The sequence below is a fragment of the Pongo pygmaeus genome, chromosome 10, assembly GCF_028885625.2.
Source record: "Pongo pygmaeus isolate AG05252 chromosome 10, NHGRI_mPonPyg2-v2.0_pri, whole genome shotgun sequence".
NCBI lineage: Eukaryota > Metazoa > Chordata > Mammalia > Primates > Hominidae > Pongo > Pongo pygmaeus.
The window spans coordinates 100073488-100086566 of NC_072383.2; positions in this window are offsets into that span (position 1 = coordinate 100073488).

A 13079-nucleotide genomic window follows, 5' to 3' on the forward strand; every position below is an offset into this window, starting at 1 on the left:
TTTCAAACTCCTGTCCTCAAATGATCTGCCCACCTTGGCCTCGCAAAGTGCTGGGATTGCAGGCGTGAGCCACCGTGCCTGGCCAAAAGTATAAATTATTTACACAATTACACATTTTAAATTAGAATTACAAGAGTGTCTCTTAACTAGCACAGTACAAATGTCTAATATTAATGCAAAAATATTAATGCATTAGTTTTGATTCTCTGAAAATTTTCTACACATAGTTCTAAATCTTCCTGGGGTTTTAAAAAATGAATATTCAATGAAGATGATTACTGTACTAGTTAACTGAGGTTGCTCTCTCATCCCAATTAATGAAAGTCACTTAGAACTAGAAATTTTGTCCAGACTTGAGACCTACAGCTCCAGAGATGCTTAGTGATTCTTCTCTCTACTCCACTGTCATCCTGAGCTCCTTTTTTATAAACAATGTGTTTTGGGCTTTGACACTTGAAAGAAGGTTGTCCTCTAATCTGTATCACCCAATTCTCTGTCTATTCTCAAGTAGCTGTAATTCGAAGCCAACTTCAAACCAGTTTGCTCATTTGCTTGTATTTTGTGTTTCTTTAGCTCTTAAGATATGTGCATAGGTTTGTCATTTACAGCAAAGACTTTTAAACTTGACAGGATTTGAGTATACATAAATTGTTTTCCATTAAACTTGAAATACCTTAAACTCAGTGCGATCCTAAGATATGAAAATGCTTTTCTATTTTGCTTGATGAGCACTAAGGACAAAATAACTTTCAGGAATATCTTAAATGACATCTATGACTTGTTCATACTTGTGGTCCTAACTCATAAAATCATTCTATTGATACATCTTTGAAAATTAAAATTCTAAGACTCTTACTTGTGGTCCCTTCCCCTCCGTAATCAATAGATTTATACTCTGAAAGCCCACTGCAGCCTTTGCTAACTGATCACTACATTTTCCTTAGCCCAAATATGAATCAGAATCCTTAAAGTATTGTTGCAGGCAGCTGCTACGGAGATCTAGGGGGAAACCTTTGTCACATTCTTCGTCGTGCTAAGGGAGCAATAAACAACTCAGGTGAGAAGAAATATGTTTTCAAAGGAAAGATGTTCACCTAGGTTTATTTGAGGAAGTATAGTTTAATTGTTAAGGCCATGGATTCTGGAAAACATACCTGTTTTCAAATACCGGCTCTATCTCTTACTGACTGTGTGAGCTTTGGAAAATTATTTAACCTCCTTGGACCTCTTTAAATGAGGATAACGATGGTATCCATCTCATAGTGTTTTGTGAATATTAAATAAGGTAATACATGAAAAATGCTTAGCAAAATGCCGGGGACACTGTAAATGTTTATTAAACGATGGTGATCAGCCAAACATGGTGGCTAATGGCTGTAATCGCAGCGCTTTGGGAGGCTGAGGCAGAGGGATCACTTGAGCCCAGGAGTTCAAAACCAGTCTGGGCTACATAGCGAGACCCCCATCTCTATAAATAAATAAATAAACAAACAAAGTTATTTTTATTCTGTTAAAATCAATTTTATTTTATTTATTTATTTTTTTTGAGACACAGTCTCACTCTGTTGCCCAGGCTGGAGTGCAATGGCGTGATCTTGGCTCCCCACAACCTCTGCCTCCCAGGTTCAAGCGATTTTCCTATCTCAACTCCCAAGTAGCTGGAACTACAGGCATGCGCCACCACGCCAAGCGAATATTTTTGTATTTTTAGTACAGACGGGGTTTTACTATGTTGGCCAGGCTGGTCTCGAACCCCTGACCTTGTGATCCGCCCGCCTTGGCCTCCCAAAGTGCTGCGATTACAGGCGTGAGCCACCGCACCTGGCTAAAATCAGTTTTTTTTTAAATTTAAACTTTTATCTTAGGTTCAGCAGTACATGTGAAGGTTTGTTACACAGGTAAACTTGTGTCATGTGGGTTTGTTGTATACAGATTATTTCATCACCCAGGTATTAAGCCTGGTACCCAACAGTTATCTTTTTTGCTCCTCTCCCTCTTCCCACCCCTATCCACAAGTCGACCCCAGTGTCTGTTGTTCACTTTTTTTTTTTTTTTTGAGATAGAGTCTTGCTCTGTTGCCCAGGCTGGGGTGCAATGGTGTGATCTCAGCTCATTGCAACCTCTGTCTCCCAGGTTGAAGTGATTCTCCTGCCTCAGCCTCCCAGGTAGCTGAGATTACAGGCACCCACCACCACACCAAGCTAATTTTTTTTGTATTTTCAGTAGAGACGGGCTTCACCATGTTGACCAGGCTGGTCTCAAACTCCTGACCTCAGGTGATCCTCCCACCTCGGCCTTCCAGAGTGCTGGGATTACAGGCGTGAGCCACCATGCCCGGCCTGTTGTTCCCTTCTTTGTGTTTATAAGTTCTCATCATTTAGCTCCCACTTATAAGTGAGAACATGAGTATTTGGTTTTCTGTTCCTGTGTTAGTGTGCTAAGGATAATGGCCTTCAGCTCTAACCATGTTGCTGCAAAAGACACGATCTCTTCTTCTTTATGGCTGCATAGTAGTCTATTCTATAGTGTATATGTACCACATTTTCTTTATCCAGTTCATCACTGAATGGCATTTAGGTTGATTCCATGTTTTTGCTATTGTGAATAGTGTTGCAACAAACACTCATGTGTATGTGTCTTTATGGTAGAATGATTTATATTCCTCTGTGTATATACCCACTAATGGGATTGCTGGGTTGAATGGTAGTTCTGCTTTTAGCTCTTTGAGGAATCGCCATACTGCTTTCCACAATAGCTGAACGAATTTACACTCCTAACAACAGTGTATAAGTGTTCCCTTTTCTCTACAACCTCACCAGCATCTGTTATTTTTTGACTTTTTAGTGATAGCTCCTTTGACTGGTGTGAGATGGTATCTCATTGTGATATTAATTTGCATTTGTCTGATGATCAGTGATGTTGAGCTTTTTTTCATATGCTTGTTGGCCACATGTATGTCTTCTTTTGAAAAGTGTCTGTTCATGTCCTTTGCCTACTTTTTAATGGGGGTGTTTTTCTCTTGTAAATTTGTTTTAGGTTTCTTATAGATGCTGGATATTAGACCTTTGTCAGATGCACAGTTTGCAAATAATACATAAATAAAGATGATGATTTCCCTGAATATTCTGGAAGAGAGCTGAGGGAGGAAGCATATCTTCAACTATGAGGCAAAATAAGAGCACTGTGGGACAGCAGCAACAGCCAGGGCAGCTGGGCAGGCCTAGGGTCTTTCAAACAAAGGCACAGGGCAGAAAATAAATCAGAGCCCCAGAATCTCATCGTGCAGGCTACAAATAGCAGCTGCAGCTGCAGACCCAGGGCTGGCCTTTACATGTCCATGGTGCAAAAGGACTCCTGGTGAGAAGCTGATCTTTTCCGTCACACCCACACAGAGCCAGCATTCACACATAGAGTAAACTCTGAATATTAAGGAGCCATTTTTAGTAGAGAATAACAAACTGCTTGATAATACAGACTGGATGGAAGATGGAGCATGGTGAATTTTGTATACTGATTAGATGTTTCTGTATGTACCATACATAATTCTGGATCATTAGACTGCCAGCAATACCTCCCCACATCTGTAGAACACTTACCATGTTCAGACACTGTGCCAAGGACTTCACATATATAGTTCGTTTAATCCTCCCATGCTTTTGTGGAGGAGATATGATTATTGTCCTAACCTAGATCTTAGAGGAGGACTAGCAAAAGTTGGAGAAACTAAGGCTCAGAGAGATTAAATAATTCACCCAACATCACAAGATTCTGGGTTTAGGGCTGCAGTATAAACCAAGTCTGTCTGAATCTAGCATCTCGTCTCTTAAACATTTTTCTGGGCTGCCTTGCAATTACAATGATATCTTGCTCACAAATTATTTTATGTGCTTATTTCTTATTGCCTCAAATAGTCCCCTGTGAGGAGGGGCAGGGTGCTGCACTTGCTTATTTTGTACCTCCAAACTTTCAACACATAGCAGAAGGTGAGCAGATACTTACTGATGCATTTTGAACAAAGTTATGATGGAATACGAGAGAGGGAGGAATTGGTCAGCTCCCAACGACATAACGTCAAGTCCACTTAAAAAACTCTCAAACCATTTACATTTTTTCAGCTACAAATTATGTTTACTATAAACTATGAACCAAAAAGATGATTAAGACAAGATCCTGGCTCAAGAACACAATAGTTTAGATTAGGTATTGCAAATTCAACTGTTCATCTGGCTAGGCAGTTAACATGAACAAGTGAAGGGGCCCAAGAAGCAAACTAGGGTGTTCCCTATTGAGTTCCAGCTTATTGTTTCTATCCAAATTCATTATTGCCAGGAGAAACCAGAAGTTTATATTTTATATAATTTTCATATATTTATTTGAAACAAGTGTGTAGTTCAAATAAAACTTATTTGCAAACTGGATTTAGCTCATAGGCTACCAAGTTGAGACCTCTGTTTTAAACAATAATATGTACACATAAAGACAATAGAAGGTATACAAGACTAATTAATGTACAAGGAGGGTATATAAAGTTTTCAGGGAAGTCAGAGATTATTTTCAGCTAGAGCATCAGAGAAGACTTTGTGAAGAAAGCCACCTTTGAGTTTCTTCTACTAAAGTGAATCAGCTTTGCAATCGCTGTGATGCGAGGGAATGCTATTCAGCTGTAAGCAACGATAGGAGCAAAGACCCATAGGTGGAAAATCATGAGTCAAGCTCAGGGACCTCTGAATTACACTGTACTTTGATTTTTGTGTTTTGTTTTGTTTTGCTTTTTGGTTTCTTACTGGGGACAAATGTATTGTAATGTGATTTACATTCATCAGAATTAGGAAAATTTTTGTGTTTTTCCAGTAAGCACTATAAGCAAAGAGTAGAAGATGATGAAGGTCGAAACTTGTTAGGGTCTATCAATTAAAGGAGATTTTAAAGCAAAGGAAATGTCACTCCTTGTAACCTACTGCATGGTGTGTGATAGGACATGAAGCTTAAAAGAACATCCGAGTCCTGGAAGGGATCCAGCAAAGGCACCAGGACTAATTTGGGAGATGAAGGGTATGTCTTATGAGGAGAGGCTTAGAGGGCTTAGCATGCTTTAGCTTTAAAATAAGGTGGGTGAGCAGAGTTCTATTGATAGCCTGCAAGTCTTCCAGTATGAACTTGTACTTGATGTGAGATGAAACTCTAAGTTACACAAAGGAATTTCAAGAAGGCAGTTTTCTTTCTTTTTCATTTCAAGAATGATGAGCCCTAGAATTTTTTGTGCAAAAACGTTTTAAAAGACAAAATGGCTTTTCATAAAGCATTTGGGGGAACAATTTCAGTTTTATTACCATGCATTCACTGAAGTGCTGAATTTAAGGATCAATTACCCATAATATCAATTTATATCATAGTAGATAGAAATACCATTGTCCTGGTAGCTCCAAATGAACATAAAACAAATTTCACACACATGCACACTCCTGCACAGAGAGAGGGAAAGAACTCACTTAGCCATTACTTAGCACAAACATGCTGAAATTCACAAATTCACCAAATCTTTGTTTCTGTTTTTTGTTTTGTTTTGTTTTTGAGATGGAGTCTTGCTCTGTCACCCAGTCCAGAGTGCAGTGGCACAATCTCGGCTCACTGCAATCTCCACCTCCTGGGTTCAAGTAATTCTTGTGCCTCAGCTTCCCAAGTAGCTGGGATTACAGGCGTGCACCACCATGCCTGGCTAATTTTTATATTTTTAGTAGAGACGGTGTTTCGCCTATGTTGGCCAGGCTGGTCTCCAACTCCTGACCTCAGGTGATCCGTCCACCTCAGCCTCCCAAAGTGCTGGGATTATAGGCATGAGCCACTGTGCCCAGCCAAATTCACCAAATCTTTACCACCTGCACCACTTGATATTTCTTGTGTCATAAAGAATGAGGCAGTTCATGGGAGGGAGAACTGGTAGACCTAAGAACATGAGTAATAATCCTGTGGAGTCATCCTTCAAATTTTAAATTACTTGACAATCTGCTTTGTTTTGGATTTTGACAAATTTTATTTTGGCTCCTGGATCTCTGCTTTTCATGACTTAGCTTAAACTCAAAAAGCCCCATAAAATATGCATAGGAAAAAACTGAAAGGACATATAACAATTTTAGTGATTGCTAGTATTTCTAACTGATTAAGCTTTTGATATTTGATATATAGACTATTCAGGTTCAGAAGTTGAGGTTCAGGATCAAGGTCAGAGGTGGGTCCCAAGAGTCATTCACACAGTAATAGCTGAGAATGTGAGAGGGGATTAGCTCACTGAGGGAGAGGATGTACACAGACAGCAGAGAGCCAGGAGCTGAATCTTGGGGAAAGTCTCCTGCAAGGGCCCAGACAAATGAAGAGAAGGACAACAGGGGACAGGCAGGATCTGTACACTGCTATTTAGATCCAAGAGCCCCTTCCTCCTGATCACCATCTTCTTCCAAATGGTCATTGGATTAGTCTCTTCTCATGCCTCTAAAGACATACCCAAGACTGGGTAACTTACAAAGGAAAGAGATTTAATGGACTCACAGTTCCACATGGTTGGGGAGGCCTCATAATCATGGCTGAAAGAAAAGGAGAAACAAAGTCACATTTTACATGGCAGCAGACATAGAGAAGGTTTGTAAGGGAACTCCCCTTTATAAAACCATCAGATCTCGTTAGACTTATTCACTGTCACGAGAACAGCACGGTAAAGATCCGTGCCCATGATTCAGTTGCCTCCTACTGGGTCCCTCCCACAACATGTGGGGACTGTGGGAACTACAATTCAGCTGAGACTGGAGTGGGACACAGCCATATCATATCAGTCACCTAAACAGAAGACTTAAGCTATTTTGTTCACATATTTCCTGCTATGAACTGAACTGTGTTCCCTCCCCAAATTAGTATGTTGAAGCCCTACCCTCCAATGTGATGGTATTTGGAGTTGGGGCCTTTGGGAGGTAATTAGGTTTAAGAGGTTATGAGGGTCTGGCCCTCATGATGGGATTAATGAGCTTTTAGGAAGATACAACAGAGAGCTTGCTCCCTGTCTCCACTGTTGTGAGGACTTAGTGAGAAGGCAGTGGTCAGCCAGGCGCGGTGGCTCATGCCTGTAATCCCAGCACTTTGGGAGGCCGAGGCGGGAGGATCACGAGGTCAGGAGATCAAGACCATCTTGGCTAACACGGTGAAACCCCTTCTCTACTAAAAATATTAAAAAAAAAAAAAAAAATTAGCCAGGCGTGGTAGCGGGAGCCTGTAGTCCCAGCTACTCAGGAGGCTGAGGCAGGAGAATGGCCTGAACCCAGGAAGCGGAGTGCCATGCACTCCAGCCTGGGCGACAGAGTGAGATGCCATCTCAAAAAAAAAAAAAAAAAAAAAGAGAGAAGGCAGTGGTTTACAAGCCAGGAAGTGGACCTTCACCAGAACCCAAATATGCTGGCACCCTGATCTCAGACTTCCAGCCTCCAGAACTATGAAAAATAAATTTGTGTTGTTTAAGCCTCCCAGTCTATGGTATTTTGTTATGGCATCCCAAACTGAATAATAGCACCTTCTAAAATTTTGGGGGTAATTTTTCACACATTTCCAAATTAATGTTCAAAATTTTCTATCATAAGTTTAAATAGTTGCAAAAACTGTAATTTCTAACATTCTGTAAAAGTTGATAATAAAAATCAAAATAAAACTGTATATATTTTAAATATCTTTTATGCAATAAAAATGTCACATTGATATGACATTTTTAATGTCCCATCATAATGTATTAAAGACATATAAATAAGCTCTTTAGCCACTGGAGATTTTGACATTATTTCCTTCTTTCCCTGAGCAAATATTTTCGTTCCACTTAACTCACAGGATTCTACTTCAATTTAATATAATTTTTTGCCTTAAAAGTTAAAAAAGTTTTTCACCTTATATTTGTCTGTCTCAAAAGATAAATAAATTAAAATTTTAAAAAACTGTTCTGTGACTACAAGGATTTAAAGTAATTTTTAAATGTATTTGAAATTAAGTTATTGATATGAGTATTATTTGTACACAATTCGTTAAAGCAACTTAAGAGATAAAACTGATAAGTCATTATTAAGCACAAAATAATATTTTATTAGAAATGTATCCTTGAGGCAGAAAATAATTTTTTCCAAACAGTTTATTTATTCATGGTGGAATATTATTTATTGTTAGAAAGGTATAGCATTCACATCAATATCAGACAAAATAAATTTTAATTAAAAAATTATTTCAAGAGACAAAAACAACAATATATGTTAATACAAGGCTCAATTAAAAATGTATAACAATTATAAACACATACACATCAAACAACAGTTCCCTAAAATACATAAAGCAAACATTGACAGAATTGAAGGGAGAAATAGACCACTCTGCAATAGTAGTTGGGATCTTCAACACCCCACTTTCAATAATGTATAAGACATCTAAACAGAAGATCAGGAAGAAAACAGAGAACTTGAACAACATGATAAACCAACTAGACCTAACAGACATATATAGAATTCTGTACTCAACAACAGCAGAATACACATTCTTCTCAGTGCACATTGAACACTCTTCAGGGTAGATGATATGTTAGGTGAGAAAACAAGTCTCAGTAAATTTCTAAAAATGTAAATCATACATATCTTCTCTGACTACAATGGAATAAAGCTAGAAATGAATAACAAAAGGAAAACTAGAAAATTCACAAATATATGGAAATCAAACCACATGCTTTCAGACAACCAAAAGATCAAAGAAGAAATCACCAGGAAAATCAGAAAATACTGAGAAATAAAAGAAAGCAAAAATACAACATACCAAAAGTAAAAAACATACTATATGAGATGTGGTGAAGGCAGTGCTAAGGCGGAAATGTATAGTAATGAACACCTACATTAAAAAAGAATGATCTCAAATTAATAACTGTACATCTTAAGAAACCAGAAAAAAATAGCAAAATCAATCCAAATCTCACAGAAATAAATAATAAAGTTTAGTGCAGAGATAAATTAAATAGAGAATAGAAGAACGATAGTCAATAAAACTAAAAGTTGGTTCTTTGAAAAGATCAACAAAATTGACAAACCTTTAGCTAAAATAACAAAGAATAAGAGAAAAGATGAAAATAAGTAAAATCAGAAATGAAAGTGGGGACATTACTGACCTTATATAAATAAAAAGGATTATAAGAGAATATTATGAACAAAAGTATAATAAATAGGATACCCTAGAGGAAATGTAAAAATTCCCAGAAATATTCAAATTACCAAAACAGACTCAAGAAAAAATAGAAAATTTGAACAGCTATAACAAGTAAAGAGGTGGTATCAATAATCAAACACTTCCCAACAACAAAAAAAAATCAGAGAGCTTCACTGGTGTATTCTACAAAACACTTAAAGAAAAATTAACAGCAATCCTTCTCAAGCTTTTCCAAAAATAGAAGAGGAGGGAATACTTCCTGATTAGTTTTATGAAGCCAGTATTATCCTGATACCAAAGCCAAACAAAGACATTACAAGAAAAAAAATTAGAGACCAATATCCCTTGTGAATATTGATGCAAAAATCCTCAAGTAAACGCTAGAGAAGTGAATACAATAGCATATTAAAAGGATTATACCCCATGATCGAGTAAGATTTATCCTAGAAACACAAGAGTATCTCAACATAAGAAAATCAAGCAATGTTACACCAAATTCATAGACTGAAGGGGAAATTCATTCTATGTAGAAACACATAATTGCAGAAAATGCATTTGACAAAATCTGACACCTTTTCATGATTTAAAAAAAAATCTCTCTGCAAACTAGGAATAGAAAATAACTTCCTCAACATGATAAAGGGCATTTGTAAAAAAGTCATGGCTAACATCATACTCAATGATGAAAGGTGGAAAGCCTTTTCCTTAAAATCTGGGAAATGAGAAGAATACTTTCTTTCACAATTGCTGTTCAACATTACACTGTGGATTTTACCTACAGCAGTTAGGCAAGAAAACAAAATGAAGGCATCCAAGTTGAAAACTATCTCTATTTACAGACAACATAATCATGCACATAGAAAATTCCAAAGAACACACACACACTCACGCATACACACACACACACACTCATGCATACACACACAACCCTGAGCCAAAAAGCAAATTCAGCAAAGTTTGGGGGTGCAAGGTAAACACACAAAAATCAGTTGCATTTTAACACAACAGCAAGGAACAACTCAATAAGGCAATTAAGAAAACAATTCCATTTACAATAGCATCCAAGAGAATACAATGCCTAGGAATAAATTTAACCAAAGAGGTAAAAGACTTGGATGCTGAAAACTACAAAACATTGCTGAAAGGTATTAATAATCTTTGAAAAACTCAATAAAAAACTAATTTAAAAAAGAAAACAATGACAAGAAAATCTTAATTTCTTTTTTTAAATTTTTTTTTCAGGGCAGTTTCCTTAACTAGAGTATGTTCAGAGCGACTCCCAAAAATCTTAATTCCTTAGCAATTAAGAAATGTCCTCTTATTTTTAAAATTTTCATTATTATTTTTTTGAGACAGGGTCTCACTCTATCACCCAGGCTGGAGTGCAATGGTGCCATCAAGGCTCACTGCAGCCTCCACCTCCCAGGCTTAAGCAATCCTCCCACCTCAGCCTACCGAGTAACTGGGATCACAGGTGCTCGCCACTACGCTCAGCTAATTTTTTTATTTTTTGCAGAGATGGGGTTTCACTATATTGCCCAGGCTAGTCTTGTACTCCTGGACTCAAGTGATCCACTCATCTCTGCCTCCCAAAATGGGAATTGCAGGTGTGAGCCACTGTGCCCAGACAAAAAATACCCTTTTAAATAACTCCTAGATCAATAAGAAAATTACAACCAAATTGCAGATTATTCAGAAATTATAAATATGATTACATTAAATCAAAATCTATGTGGTATAGCTAAAGCCCTAGGCTGAAAATAAGGTCTAATCTAAATCCTTAATATACAAAAAAAAAAAAAACTTGACCAAAAGAAATCAGGAAGAGAAAACATAATTAAACCATAAACTAGTTATTTCAAAGCACCAGTAAAATTAGTTATACCTTGGAAAAACTTACTAATGGAAAGGGAGAAAATACAAATATTTATTAGGAATAAAAAGGAACCATAATCTTATATATGGATACTTTTAAGTTAGTAGGATTGATTTTAAAAGTGAGACTAGATCCTACTAATTTGCCGGTGCATATACATAGCTTAAATTTTAATCAATTTTTACTAGACCACTTTCCCAAAGGGTTACCTATCCAACAGTTTGATCAGCAATGTATAAGATTGCCGGTTTTCTCATACCCTGAATGTTATCATTAAAAAAACAACAAGTTGCCAACTTAATGGGTAAGAAATGATTAGTCATTGTTTCCATTTTCCTGAAAGTTTAAGCAATATATCATATGTATTCATGGTTTCTATTTCTTCTGTGAATTGCTTTTTGAAATCTTCTACTCTATTTTTACATTAATAATATTAACTCTATGATGTGTTTAAAATAACTTTTTCTCCTTTCCTTTTTTAATTTTTGATTTTATGGTGTCTTTGCTAGAGATAAGGAATTTTAAAATTTTATTTACTCAAATCTGTCACCTTCTCTATAGCTTCTAGATTTTCTTACTTTAACACAAGTTTCTCCACTTATGAGAGTATTATTCAAACACTCTCATAAATGCTCTTCAAATATTTTTATTGTTTAATTTTTTAATTTAAAACTTTATTTCTTCTATAATTTGCTCTTCTATATTGTGTGAATTAGAGGTTTAAAGTTGTTTATTCCCCACCCATCCACACCCGCCATGTGCCTCCAACTTACCAGAGAGTCATACCAACACCAGTTTCTGTTATTTTACCATGATGTTGATTGCAATATTAGTTATGGGGATCAAACACTGAAAACACCTTGATTGCCCATCAAAAAGTATGTGATTGAGAAAATACGGCATACTACGGCACATCCATACCATGAACAATTATTTAGCTATCAAAAAAGATTGAATTAGGTCTATGTATATTGACATGAATGAATGTCTATGAGAGGTTACATGGAAAAAGAAAATGGAAAAATAATGTAAATAGTATAATCCCCTTCATTAAAAAATAGATGAAGAACTCTCTGCATATGAATATATACATTTGTATGCATATGTATGAGCACAAAGGAAAATTAGACCCTAATTCACACACTGGAATGAGGATGAGGTTGAGGAGAGAGTGAAATTGTTGAGATTGTTTCTTTACTATTTATACTTATCCATATTCTTTGGTTAATGTGAGGAATATTATTGCTTTTATTTTGAAAGGTATGAGATTGATACTTGCCTATCTGACATCCATTCTCCTTGGTCTCCTTAATAACAGAATTCCAATTTTACCTGAGAATAAGACTACATTTCCCAGCTCCTTTTGTAGTCAGATATAGCCATGTAATCAAGTTCTGGCCTGTAGGATGTAGTAGGTGTGTGTGGGACTTCAAACAAGTCTCTTTAAAATGAAGAAAGTGACTTTTTCTTCTTCTTCTTCTTCTTTTCGGCTGCCTGGAATAGCAATGTACTGTCTAGAAGATCTGCAGCTATTTTGGACCATGAGGTTACCAGGAGGATGGTAGAGCAAGAAGAAGGAGTCTGGTTTCCTGGATACACTGTGAAGCCACTGTATGACTCTAAGCCATTTGCTTTTGGACTTGCTTTATGTGAGGGAGAGATACTTCTATCTTGATTCAACTGCTGGTATTTTGCGGTTTTGTATTGTATTTGAACAAACCTCATCCTCAATAATACAAAAGGAAAAATCTAATAAAGCATTTAGCAAAAGAAACAAAAGCCTGTTGACCATCCCCCTGTCTTTCCTGAGAGTACAGCTAAGGCGTCTGCAACCTTCTAGATGAATGCATAAGATCTGAAATAGGGGTTATGTATTCCTAAAACAATATAGCCCTAGGAAAATTACACAAGTCTACTTGTTATCCTAATTTAAAATTTTACCTTAACAACCTGATACACTGTACAATCATTTGTCCTAGAATTTGTCCGTACTTCC